This window comes from Aphelocoma coerulescens, chromosome 13, assembly GCF_041296385.1.
Source record: "Aphelocoma coerulescens isolate FSJ_1873_10779 chromosome 13, UR_Acoe_1.0, whole genome shotgun sequence".
NCBI lineage: Eukaryota > Metazoa > Chordata > Aves > Passeriformes > Corvidae > Aphelocoma > Aphelocoma coerulescens.
The window spans coordinates 11,245,994-11,257,541 of record NC_091027.1 but is presented as its reverse complement, the minus strand read 5'-3'; positions in this window follow the sequence as shown (position 1 = coordinate 11,257,541).

Below are 11,548 nucleotides of genomic sequence, written 5' to 3'. Positions count from 1 at the left end.
CAAGGTTACAGCCAACATTAAAAAAATTCAGTACAGCAAGTCCCTGCTATGGATGTTCCTATCAGCAATACCATTGGCTTCTGGGATTAAATCAGCAGTGAAGCCCCAGTTAAATACCTCAGGTTTGCCTAAAAAGAAAGCACAGGCACAATTCAGAAGGCAAGGGGAAAGCAAGCTGGTTTTCCCCTGAATATTTGATGCATTTGCTATACTTCATGCTGTAAAGGTCTAATGCTATTGCATCACATGTAGTGGGATACAAGAGAAGCTGAAGCAACGTGTGAGAGCCACAGCCATTGACACTGCCTGGAAAACCCCTGTGCTGTTCTGGCCTTTGGAGAATAACTTCATTTTCTGGGCCAGAGCTGAGGAGAATATTGGGCTGCAGGAGAGGAAGACCCAGCCCAAAGGGCCAGAACAAAGAAGACATTTCCTACTGCGTTTGGCACAGGCTCTGCTGCAGTCTGACCTGCAGGGCAGGGACAGATGTGGGGCTTACTGAGGGAAGAGGGAAAATTGAATGCCAAGTTGTGGGTCTCAAATCCAGCACAGCAAGGTGGAGGGGCAGCCTGGGGAGGGGGAGGCTGGGCAGGGTCCCTTTGTCCTGTTAGTCATTAACCACCCCTCCCTGGCACAGCCTGAGGCAGGCAAGCTCAGGAAGCACCTACCAGGTGACAGGGGCAGAGAGCAGCTTCTGATGACCTCATCCTGGCCCTGCAGGGGTGGCAGTGTGTGTGGGGACTGTGCTGTCCCCCCAAAGCTGTCACACTCCCTAGCAGGGTATCTGGCCTGAAGGTTCACATCTTGGGAATCCCATCCAGCTGGGAATCCCCAGGTACCTGGGCTGCCTTGAATCACACACACCTGAAGTCCTGCAGATCTAGAGCAGGAACATTTTGTGCACAAGCAAAGAAATCACCCACCAGATTCTCAGCCTTCCAGTACTTAAAGTGAACTTATAAAAGAGACAGAGAGCAACTTTTATCTCGGGCAGACAGTGACAGGACAAGGGGGTAGGGCTACAAACAGGGCAGGGTTGGATTGAATAGATATTAGGAAGAAATTCTTGACTCTGGAGGGTGCCCAGAGAAACTGGGGCTGCCCAATCCCTGGAGGTGTTCAAGGCCATGTTGAGAGGGGCTTGGAGCAACCTGGTCTAGTGGAAAGTGCCCATAGCAGGTTGGAGCAAAATGAGCTTTAAGGTCCCTTCCAGCCCAAACTATTTGATGGTTCTATAATTCCATGACCAGATTTGTGTCCTGGTCAGCTGCAGCAGCAGCTTCTACCAGAGAAAGAATGCAGGCCTGCAGGACCTAGAGCTACCTGTAGCCCTGGGACAGGACACCAGCTCAGCATCACCAACACAAGGAGGAAATCAGTTTTAAGAGCCCTTGCAAGTTTACCACACATGGGGGGAGGAGAGAGAAGGGAAACTTTCTATGATGCAAACACTGCTAAAAATAAAGTAGAGATTAATTCACCCATTCATGCCTTAAAAGGGGCATGCTTTTCACAAACATGCTCAGATACAAAAAACAAACAAACAAACAAACAAACAAAAAAAATCCCAGCATTGAAATGCTTACAGATAAAAGGTTAGATCAAGATCTGGGAATAGAAGAAAGCAGCAGCAAGTGCCTCACACCCAGGGACCAGAGACATGCTCCAAGACTATTTTATCAGGATGTTGGAAATGCTTTCCCTTGTTACCTCCCAAGGTACCTGCACATATGACTGCATGCTTGGTATTTTACCAGTGAAAAGTGGTAAAGTCCCATGACAGAATTTGGTAGTTATTCAGCCATTGAAGCATCTGGATGGATAAATTCCACCCCAGGTATTTTGTTGTCAGTTTTGTTGTTTTGAACTCTTTGGGAGGGGGAAAAAAACAGAGTGGTGCTCTCCAGCTCATGAGTGGGGTGACTTGGAGGCTGCTACGCTGAACTGATGTCTGACTGGCTCCTCCATCACCTCCAGGGCAGGTGGGACTTGTAGGAGCAACAGACTACAGAGACTTTTAGGCTGCTTGTACACAGAGGAGCATCATCAGCTCTTTAGGATAAACTCCCTGCATAGGCTATGTGATAGAGTTTTAAACCTTGACACTGGATTTTTCTGAACTTGCCTATCCTAATCAAGCTCTTCATAAACCCAGTAAACTTCTGTTGGAATAAGAGTTGTTTTCACCTGTCATTAAATTCAGCTGGGAAGTATTCACATCGCAGGAGAGCAGGTCCCTGGGGAGAGCTGCTCAGCCCTTTCAAACCCAGCGAGAGCAATAAAGGCAAGTTCCTATGGGTAGAGCTCAAAGGGCAAGCAGCTCTATGCTATGAACCTTGCATGACAGAGAGAAAGATCTAAAGGCAGTGAAGCTGTTGTAAAAAAAAAGATAACTTCTCTATGGTGGAAAACAAAAAGGAATCGTTACGTAATCACCGGTCATTTAGGAAATGAACTGAGCTATTGCTGCAGGCTTGGAAGTCTGCTCCAGCAGAGGCTTTCCATTACCTGCACCATCCTTACACCATCACTAGCTGCAGCTCACTTGTAAGCCTTGAAACCATTCAAAAACAAACTAAAAAAATCCCTTTATTTAGCTTTAGAGCCTCAGACCATTAACAGTACAAAACTTCCTGAAAATAACACATCAGTAAACAAGGAGTTGTTGCTTTCCCCCCAGTCTTTGTCCAAATGGATTCTTAGTGAGTGGCTCACTAAGAACCACTGGTGCCTGGAGAAGCCTCTGGCTCTTGGCTGCCCAGAGCAGTGGCACCTCATATAAGCTTTACCCACTAGGCAGCAGAGCCTGCAGTTATCCTTTCACCTTTGTTTGCTGTGGTGATTGAATCCTGATAATCAGACACATTTCCAGGCAGTCACACGATTTACAGTATCACACCTGGAATGGATAGCAGTTCTTCAGGTCATAGGTATGAATTTATAACTGAAAAAACCAGTGGGATATTTATTTGTGGTGCAAAGGCAAACTATTGCTTAGAAAGCAACCAAATGTCTTGGACTTCAAACATTTCTCTGCTGTCGAGGATCATTCCTCCTCTCCAGTTCCACAAGGGCCCATTCCCCCCCCCATATTTGTAAACATAACACAAGGAAGACAGAAACTTTCTAAGGGCAAAAGCCACTCTCACAGACTTGGGAGGGCCAAGGAAAGAAGTGTTATCTGTAACTAACTTTTCTAGAGCTTAGATGGGGAAACATCTTCCCTAGAAAGGGATATAGGGAGGAAACTCACATTTTTCATGGACCAATTGTATCTAAGTCGTGTCCCTTTCACCAGTTGCTTCAGTCCACTGCCTGTACCCTCTCCCACCACAGTGCTGCACTTCAGAGCTGATTTTTCTCCCACATTTTTCTACCCCCTTCAATATTTCTCTCACTGTTAACTCATCCCTGCCCCCCTCCTCACCCCCCCCCCCCCCAAGCCCTTCTATGTGCCAAAAACCCCAAGGCAGCAATAATAGCAATAACAAAAGCAACAATAAAAGCTCATTGGTGCAGCTGCATGGTGCAGGTAGCTCCAGTTACTTGCACTACCACTAACCTTTGGTCTCATTTGTTCTGATAAGGTCAGGATGTGAATTCAGCCAGCGTGGTTCCCTGCCATGCACTCTGTCCTAGCACAGCTTCCCCAGAGAAGGGAGGAGCTGGGAAGGGATGGGAAAACTTCCCATGTCCCCTTCCAGAGTTTCAACAAGAGCATGGCATCCACTGCCATCAGCTGAACTCTCAAAGGCATATCAGCTCAAGCCAGCAGAAGTCATAAATTGCCCAAAACGTAGAAAATCTGCTCATCCTGCTGGATTTAGTCACCAACTTGATATAAGCAGAGATGTCACACACAGTATGAAGGACTCAGGGCTGCCAGGCATGAACATTCTCAACCACTGACTGCCTTGCTGACCATGGTGGAAGGGCAGTGCCAGATCACAGGCAGCATGACAGGAAGATGGGGTAGCCAGGAGGATCTGTAGCCACAGGGCTCAGAGATGAGGAGGGCCAGGGACTGAGCAAGGAGCAGATCAGATGACCTACCCACCCAAAACCTCTGTGCCAGAAGTTACAGACAGAAGTCTGTCTCTGCATGAACACCAAGGCAGTTACCATCCATTCTGGTGTATGAGGCTGGAAAACTAAGTCAAAACACATAGATGAAATAGGCACTGGGAAACCGTTAGCAGGAGATATCCAGGAATAAGGAATCTGATCTGCAGAGGAAACAGGACAGCAAATCCAGCCTCTCTCATTGCTCTCTGACAGCTGACACAAACAGTGCAGCTGTTCTCAGCCTTTTTAACTTCAGAATGATCTACTACCTTCATTTTGCTCATGATTCACCATGAAGCCTACTGAAGAGCCTGGCAGTCAGCACCCAGCCAGCCCGAGATGTCAGATGGGATGAGGGGTGAGATGTTGTCACAGCCTACTCAGCATAGACCAGCCTCTCACAGCTCACCAGTGTCTCCCAGCTGCCAAAAACCAGTAGGGAGGAAGTGTTGAGTTGATGGCCCACCAGGCTGCTGGGGCACCCAGCTCCTGGTCCAAAACAGCAGCAACATACATTACCCCATGAGTATCCTGAGCTGTGATGAGAGGGTGGGTGCTCAGTTGTCACAGCTCACCACCTATTTTGGGGTAATAGTGTCACACTTTAAGCAAGGACTCCTGCCTGTTGTGCTTGTTCCCCATCACACGACATGCTGTGGGCACATGGTCACAGCATCAAAGCTGGGGCAAGCCAAGATGTGTCCAGCATCTTCTGGGGACCTTCCAGGGGAATTCAACCTCAACAGCATTACACGACAGCCTGAGCAGAAACAGCTGCCTGCTCACCACAGGCATAGGGAAGGACTTTATTTGTTCTATTTGTATGGATCAATGGTTGAAAACACAAAAACAAGGGAGTGGTAAAAGGCAGGTTCTCAAAGGCAGGAGGAAGGAGAAGGGTCTGAGGAACTCTGGGCAATCAAAAAGTAGCTGGAGGTTTTGCTCCCTTCAAAGCATGGGTGGTTTGGCATTGATAACACAGAGAATGAAGGACAGAAAACAGCATAAGGATGCTGGCCCTAATTCAAATTGAATCTAGCACAAGCATTACACATATCAGCTATTTGTGAGCAGGGCTATTAAATAACAAGAGCCAGGTGAACCACAGCATATCCATTAAATATGCCCAGTTCCCATATCTCCATTGCAAGAATATGTTTCACTGAGTTTGTTCTTTCATCAGCTTAATACTACAAAGATTTCACCAACAGTCTTCAGACAGCAGAAACTAACTGAGAAGACAAGTCCAGACAGGTACAACTTTGTTTTCACCAGCTTTATTGCTGAAGAAAGCAGGGAGCAGAATGGAGACTGTGCTGGCCTGTTCCAGCCTTGTGGCTAGTTCTTAGCATATTTTTATCAATTCTGGAGGGATGTGGCAAAGATTACTAGTGGCAATACTTAAAATCAGCAAGTGAACCATTTAGACATCTACATTTCACACAAATAATAATTCTGTGTTATATCCAGCAGCTGTCATTCCTACGCAGGGCATTCCTTCACCCTCAGCTTTGGAGGATCCTCACTGGGTTTCTCCCGCCTAGCCTGTTTCACCCCATGCTTCTGGAAGCCCCCAAACAGGCTTCCCACAGAGAAAGATGAGGAGCTTTGCTGGAAGCACAGGCTGAGCCCCTCAGTCCCATTCCTAATGAAGAGCTCACTTCACTTCCCTCCAGTATTTCACTTGTGTTAAACAGGTAACAAATGTTCTACCTAATCAGCATCCTGAGACAAGCAGCCCACCAAGCTGTTTGATTACAACACACACACCTTTAGGTAACAGGAGCATCCAGGGGTTAAAGAGTGGGAACAGCCCTTGAACTGCTCACAGGTATAAGGAAGCCTTGAAATAACATTTTTCTGGGTTCCACAGCGGGTGACATCTCCTTCCACCACCAAGGAGCACAGCCAGGCTGAGTGGGTGTCCTGCCAAGGCAGTGTCTCCAGGAACAGGAATGACTCTGCTCTGGCAGATTTTGCAGGGACTAAAATGGTCTGGAGAAAAGGAGGCTCAGGGGGAACCTCATTGCTCTCTATAACTCCCTGACAGAAGGGTGGAGCCAGGTGGGAATCAGCTTGTTGTCCCAGGTAATAAGTGATAGGACAAGAGGAAACGGCCTCAAGTTGTGCCGGGGGAGGTTTAGATTGGATTTTAGGAACAATTTCTTCATGGAAAATGTTTCCAAGCCCTGGAATGGGCTGCCCAGGGCAGAAGCAGAGTCACTATCCCTGAAGGGATTTAAAAAACAGGCACTTGGGGTTTAGTGGTGCGCCTGGCAGTGCTGGGGGAATAGTTGGACTCGATGATCTCAGAGGATTTTCCAGCCTAAATGATTCTGGGATTCTGTAGCTACAGACCCCCACAGTAGGATAGAGGCAGAACCCTGCTGGGGTCAGGGGAGCTGCACATGGCTGACATTTGACCATTCCCCATGCCAAGGCTGGAGCACTGCTGCTGTGCCACATAAACACATTGCATGGAACCTTACAGATCCAAGCAGAGACAAAATTTCTGTATTTCAGGGGAAACAGCTTATTTCCCTGAGGAAGGTCATTGTTGTGAAGAGGAACAACTTGCTCCCTAAGGCATGTTTAAAAGCTGAGGGGTCATATTGGAGCAGAGGTGTTTTAGAAATTTCCCTGTTTTAGAAATTAGGAGGTATCTGCAGAAGCATTGGGAGCCACCAGGGTGATGGGTGGCAGGGGCTGCGCTCCCACCTCCCACAGCCTCGGCTGGAAGGAGCCACCTCATCATCTCCATGACTTATTCACATGGCCCTTGAAATGACAAGGAGGAAGACGCTGGTCCTCCAGTTTGTTTCTTTTTGCTTTCAGAGTAGGACCTGGTGAGATGTGAGTGGAAGGACTGAGGTGTGCCCTTACCACAGCACTCTCCTCAAAGTGGAGAAGATGTGTGGGAAACCCACTAGTGCCCTCCCACACACAGGATGAGTACAGCACCCACTCAGCACAGACCTGTTCCTACTGATTGGAAATAGCCTGCAAGGGCTCATCTTCAACCCCTTTGCAGAACAACAATGCAGGGGCAGCTGAGCCACCTCTGTGGCACAGTTTCACAATGAACTCACTGCAGTTCAGCAAACCTCAGGTACCTTGTGTCTGGGGAATAGGAACCTCAGCCACTGAGATCTGCAGGATGTGAGCCCAGCTCTGCAGGAAAATGAACTTGCTACAGTGTCAAAAACTCAATAAAAAATTCAAGAACTTGACACACAGAACACATCCGCTGCTGCAGGCACCCCAAGCTCACAAGTGCCTGCTGGGGTACCCCACTGTGTGCCATGAAGAGCCCTGCACAGCTTTCTGCTCTGGAGAACAAACTCAGAAAATTGAGAAAAACTAGGAGAAAGGCTCATGGTACACTCGATAACAACTTACAGCCTCCTGCACCTCTGCTGAGCAAACCACCATTTCCTGAACTGTCAGGCATGAAATATTTCACATACTGGAGCAACCGTCACCATCTGCTAAGTGACAAACAGAACTTCAGCCTTTCCTGGTATTTAATGCATAAATCAGGGTGTGTCCTGTGTGTCTGTTTGTGATTCTGTAATTGAAAACTTGCTGTCTTGCTTGGGGAGGCAGCAGCAAAAATGTTTGTGTAGCCAGTGTAGATTTAGCCCAAATGACTTTTCTGGCCAAGAGTTTCTATAGTGTGCAGTCTCATGCTGCTGCTGCAGGAGCACTGCCAGAAGTATCTGTGGGCATCAGGTAAGGCCATGTCTGAAACACCAAGAACATGCTTCCTTTCCCCCATTTATCCATTCCTTCCACTCCACATCTCACCAATGGGGGGGTGACTCAGCTGTAACTCATGAGCTCATGGATCTGGCAGGCTGATCTCTGCAGAAGCATTTATTTTTGTCATTATCCCTCCAGGCCCTCATTGATTATCCCACCAATTCCATACCCAAAAGTGCCAGCAGCCAGTGTGGTCTGGGGCCACCATGTCAGCTCCTGCTTGGGTCTCCAGTTCACACAGCCTTTTCTCTTCAGGCCTCCATATGGGTATACGCCAAGAGAAGCACACCCAGAAGATGGAAGGAAGGGATTCTCCCCTCTACCTAGAACACAGCAGACCATGCCTCGAACACTGTGCCCAGTTTTGCGTCCTTCCAGTACAAGGAAGAGACTGACAAAATGGAGAAATAAGCCCCCAAAGCCTGAAACCACCAGCACAATCAGGGCACTGAGCCCTGGTTGAGAGAGGAGGGGACAAGGGGAGTTGTTCTGCTGGAGAAGGAGAGGCTTTGTGGGCTCATAATACACTCCTGCCAGGGGCTTATTGAGAGAGCAGACCTAGACTCTCCCCAGGGTGCATGGTAGGAGCACAAGAGACAAGGGGGACAAGGGGCAAAAGCTGAAATAACAGATTTAGCCAGGATATCAGGGGATGTTTCTTCCTGCAAGGTCAGCCAAACAGTGGGACAGCTCATCCAGAGAGGTTTCTCGGATTGGAAACAGCTCAGGGCAACTTAGTCTAACCTTGTGGCTGACCACAAGCAGGCTGCTCGAGTACAGCCCTCCCGAGGTCCCTTCCCAGACAAATTATCTTACAGGACTAATTCTGCCATGTTCTTCATATAGAAACCAGATCTTTGCAAGTTCTGCAGCCCACCAGAAGCTCTCTGCTTTCCCCCTCCTACTTAGTGCACTGATTTACCACCTGTTTATCATCTTTCTTTAATCAGCAGCCAGCTTCAGACCCCACTTACAGAGGAACTATTTTTCTGTTCAGTTTTGATAATATTTCAGGTAAGGTTTATGGTAAGCCTCCTGTCCTTCCACTCCTGCCAGCCACAGGAATACCGCTATCAGTAGCCATTCCCACACTTGTTATGTTTCTCTGCTGCACAAGTTCAACATCGTAAAGCTCCCAGGAGAACCCATCCATATCAGCTCCAAAAGCAGAGGTTAATCCCAACAGACTGTACATGGCATTTCTATCAAAGCCTTCCACACCAGCTATAGCATTCTGTACACTGAAGTGCTGGCTTAATATTTGCTTTATCACACTCCAAAAAAACCCAAGGATTCTAAACTTATTATCCAAGGAAAGATGAAACATCAATAACAAAACCACTCTCCTTCCCCAAACCAAGAAATACTGGACTCTCACTGAATTGGAAAGGGGGAATTACCTTCACAAGCTGAGACTGCTGTTGGAAGATGCAGAGGTCCATCTGCTGCCCTGTTTCTGGCTCCAGATGGACAATGAAGAGAGCACAACCAGCACTTCTGCAGAACTCTAAGAAGCCCAGCCAGTCCTGGGCTCTGATGTATCACAGCTGAGCTGGGCTCACAAGTGCTTTCAATTTCTCAGGAATTTAATTTCTCAAAAGCTCTAGATGCAAGAACTAAAGCAGAGGAGGCCCCTTGCCCTCTATAAAATGTGAAGGCAATTTGAATGTGCATTATTGCTAGAATAAGTTACAGTACACAATTCCTCATTTCTTACTGAAGTATACAGGAGTGGAGGGTAATTGGCACAGATGAGTTAGAAAGAGGCAGTTGGTGCCTTGGAAGTTCCTTCCTTTTTTGCATGATATTCCTATTCACACATGGCAGACATTGCCTGCCCTCATGCTCCACTGGAAGAGAGGAACACAAAAAATAAGCACAGAAAAAAAAAGAACATGTGCAGGGAAAGACAGGGAAAACCAGAAATATGGAAGAAACAAAAAACAGAAAAGGAAAGTTGAGAATCAGTAGAATTTGGCTTCCACTATGAATGAACAAACACCAAAACAAAACCTAACCAAAACAGTTTCATTTCAAAAATGCAACACTTATTGTGCCAGCAACACATTTGTGCAGGCAGCTCCACTAGAACATTTTCCTCATTTTCCTCTACTTTTCAGAGCACTCAGTACTGCTCCTAAATCAGTTTGATTCATGACAACCCATGATAGCCTGCAGCACCCACTGAATGGAAACCAGTTTTACTGATATTCAAAGGGTAAAACAGAATCAAATCCAAGAATGACTGCAGCAGTTTTAAGCCACCTGCAGTTCAAACAAGATACAAACTTCCTTATATGTATTTCTAAAACATCACTGGAATTGCCTGATCAAGAGTTATTAAAACTACAGGATCTGGGTTTACCTACCCTTAATTCTTCTCCCAGTGTCCCAGTAAATTAGTTTGGGGTCTTCTCTCCAACCCCAGGATACTGGAAAACCAGTGTACCCCCACTATCAGGACTGCACTTCTGGTATCTCTCAACCACTTCTAACCTTGGGTAACAAGCAATAAAAATTTCAAATTATATCGGAGTACCTTTGCAGAGAGGAGCTGATGTGCTGCCAGCTCCCAGCCTGGCTCTGCTGCCCTTGGGAGCCCTGCTTCCAGATAAATGGATCTATTGGCTCCTTTCCCTTCCCCCTGTGCTAAATAACATCACTGCAAAGCCCTGGCTGATGGCAGGACGCAGCCACTGAGAAGTGCTCCTGGGTCAAGTGCACCATGGAAAACCCCAGTGCTGAGCTCAGCTGAAGAGCTGCAGCTGCTGGTTACAACACTCAAATGCAAATGGAAATAAAAAAAACATTCACAAAGTAAGCAGCACCACAACGGAGCATGCAAAAACGCATTACAGCAGCATTACTTCCTATTTCATTTTCCTTACAGCTCTGAAAATAATAGCTGCAGAAGTCAGTGGGGCTTTTGGGGACAGCTGCTTGTAATCAGGCTGCTGTGGGACTGGCTGAATACTCAGGAGCCATGTACCACAGACCTACCACTTCCGTAGGATCATCACTTAGGGTGGAAAAGCCCTTTAGGAACTATGGCCAGAGCCCTGCAGATAGCATGGTGTAAATGTCTTAGTCTAGCTTGTATTGCTTGTAGTCATAAAAGAGAGAAAACTTATGTAGAAAGGATAATAAAAACCCTTTTGAAGACAAAATGCAATAGGAACAACAAAGATTCATTTAAAATAGCTCAAGTATGTCTTTGTCCAAGGCTCAGAAATCCTTGACAAGCAACTGGGAAGAGGACACGGAGACAGTGAAAGAGGCAGTATTAGGAAACGGGAACTGAAGCAATATCTACTGATGGGAAAAGAGAAGTGACTGGGATATTTCTCAGCTGGTTTCACATCCAGGCACCTCCTTTCATGCACAATCACTCCTGCTTTATAATGGGTGGGAAAGTGAGAGGTTGGAGCCAGACCCCAGATTGCCTAGGGTATGGGGCTGATGGAAACACACCATCATGTGGGGGGCTGATTTATGAGGCACTTCTGAATTAAGAGAGAATTTTCCCTTCCATGCAAAAACAGCAGGCTGCCAGCAGGGATACTCATGCTTGATGTGGTTGTAGCATCTGTATTACCTCCCTCAAAATATGCGGTTGTGGGTTTATTTTAGAATAGCCAAATACAAAGAAGGGTTTATGTTTCTGCTTTCTTATATTTACATATAAACAAACCACTTAAATATACCCCAGAACCACAACAGC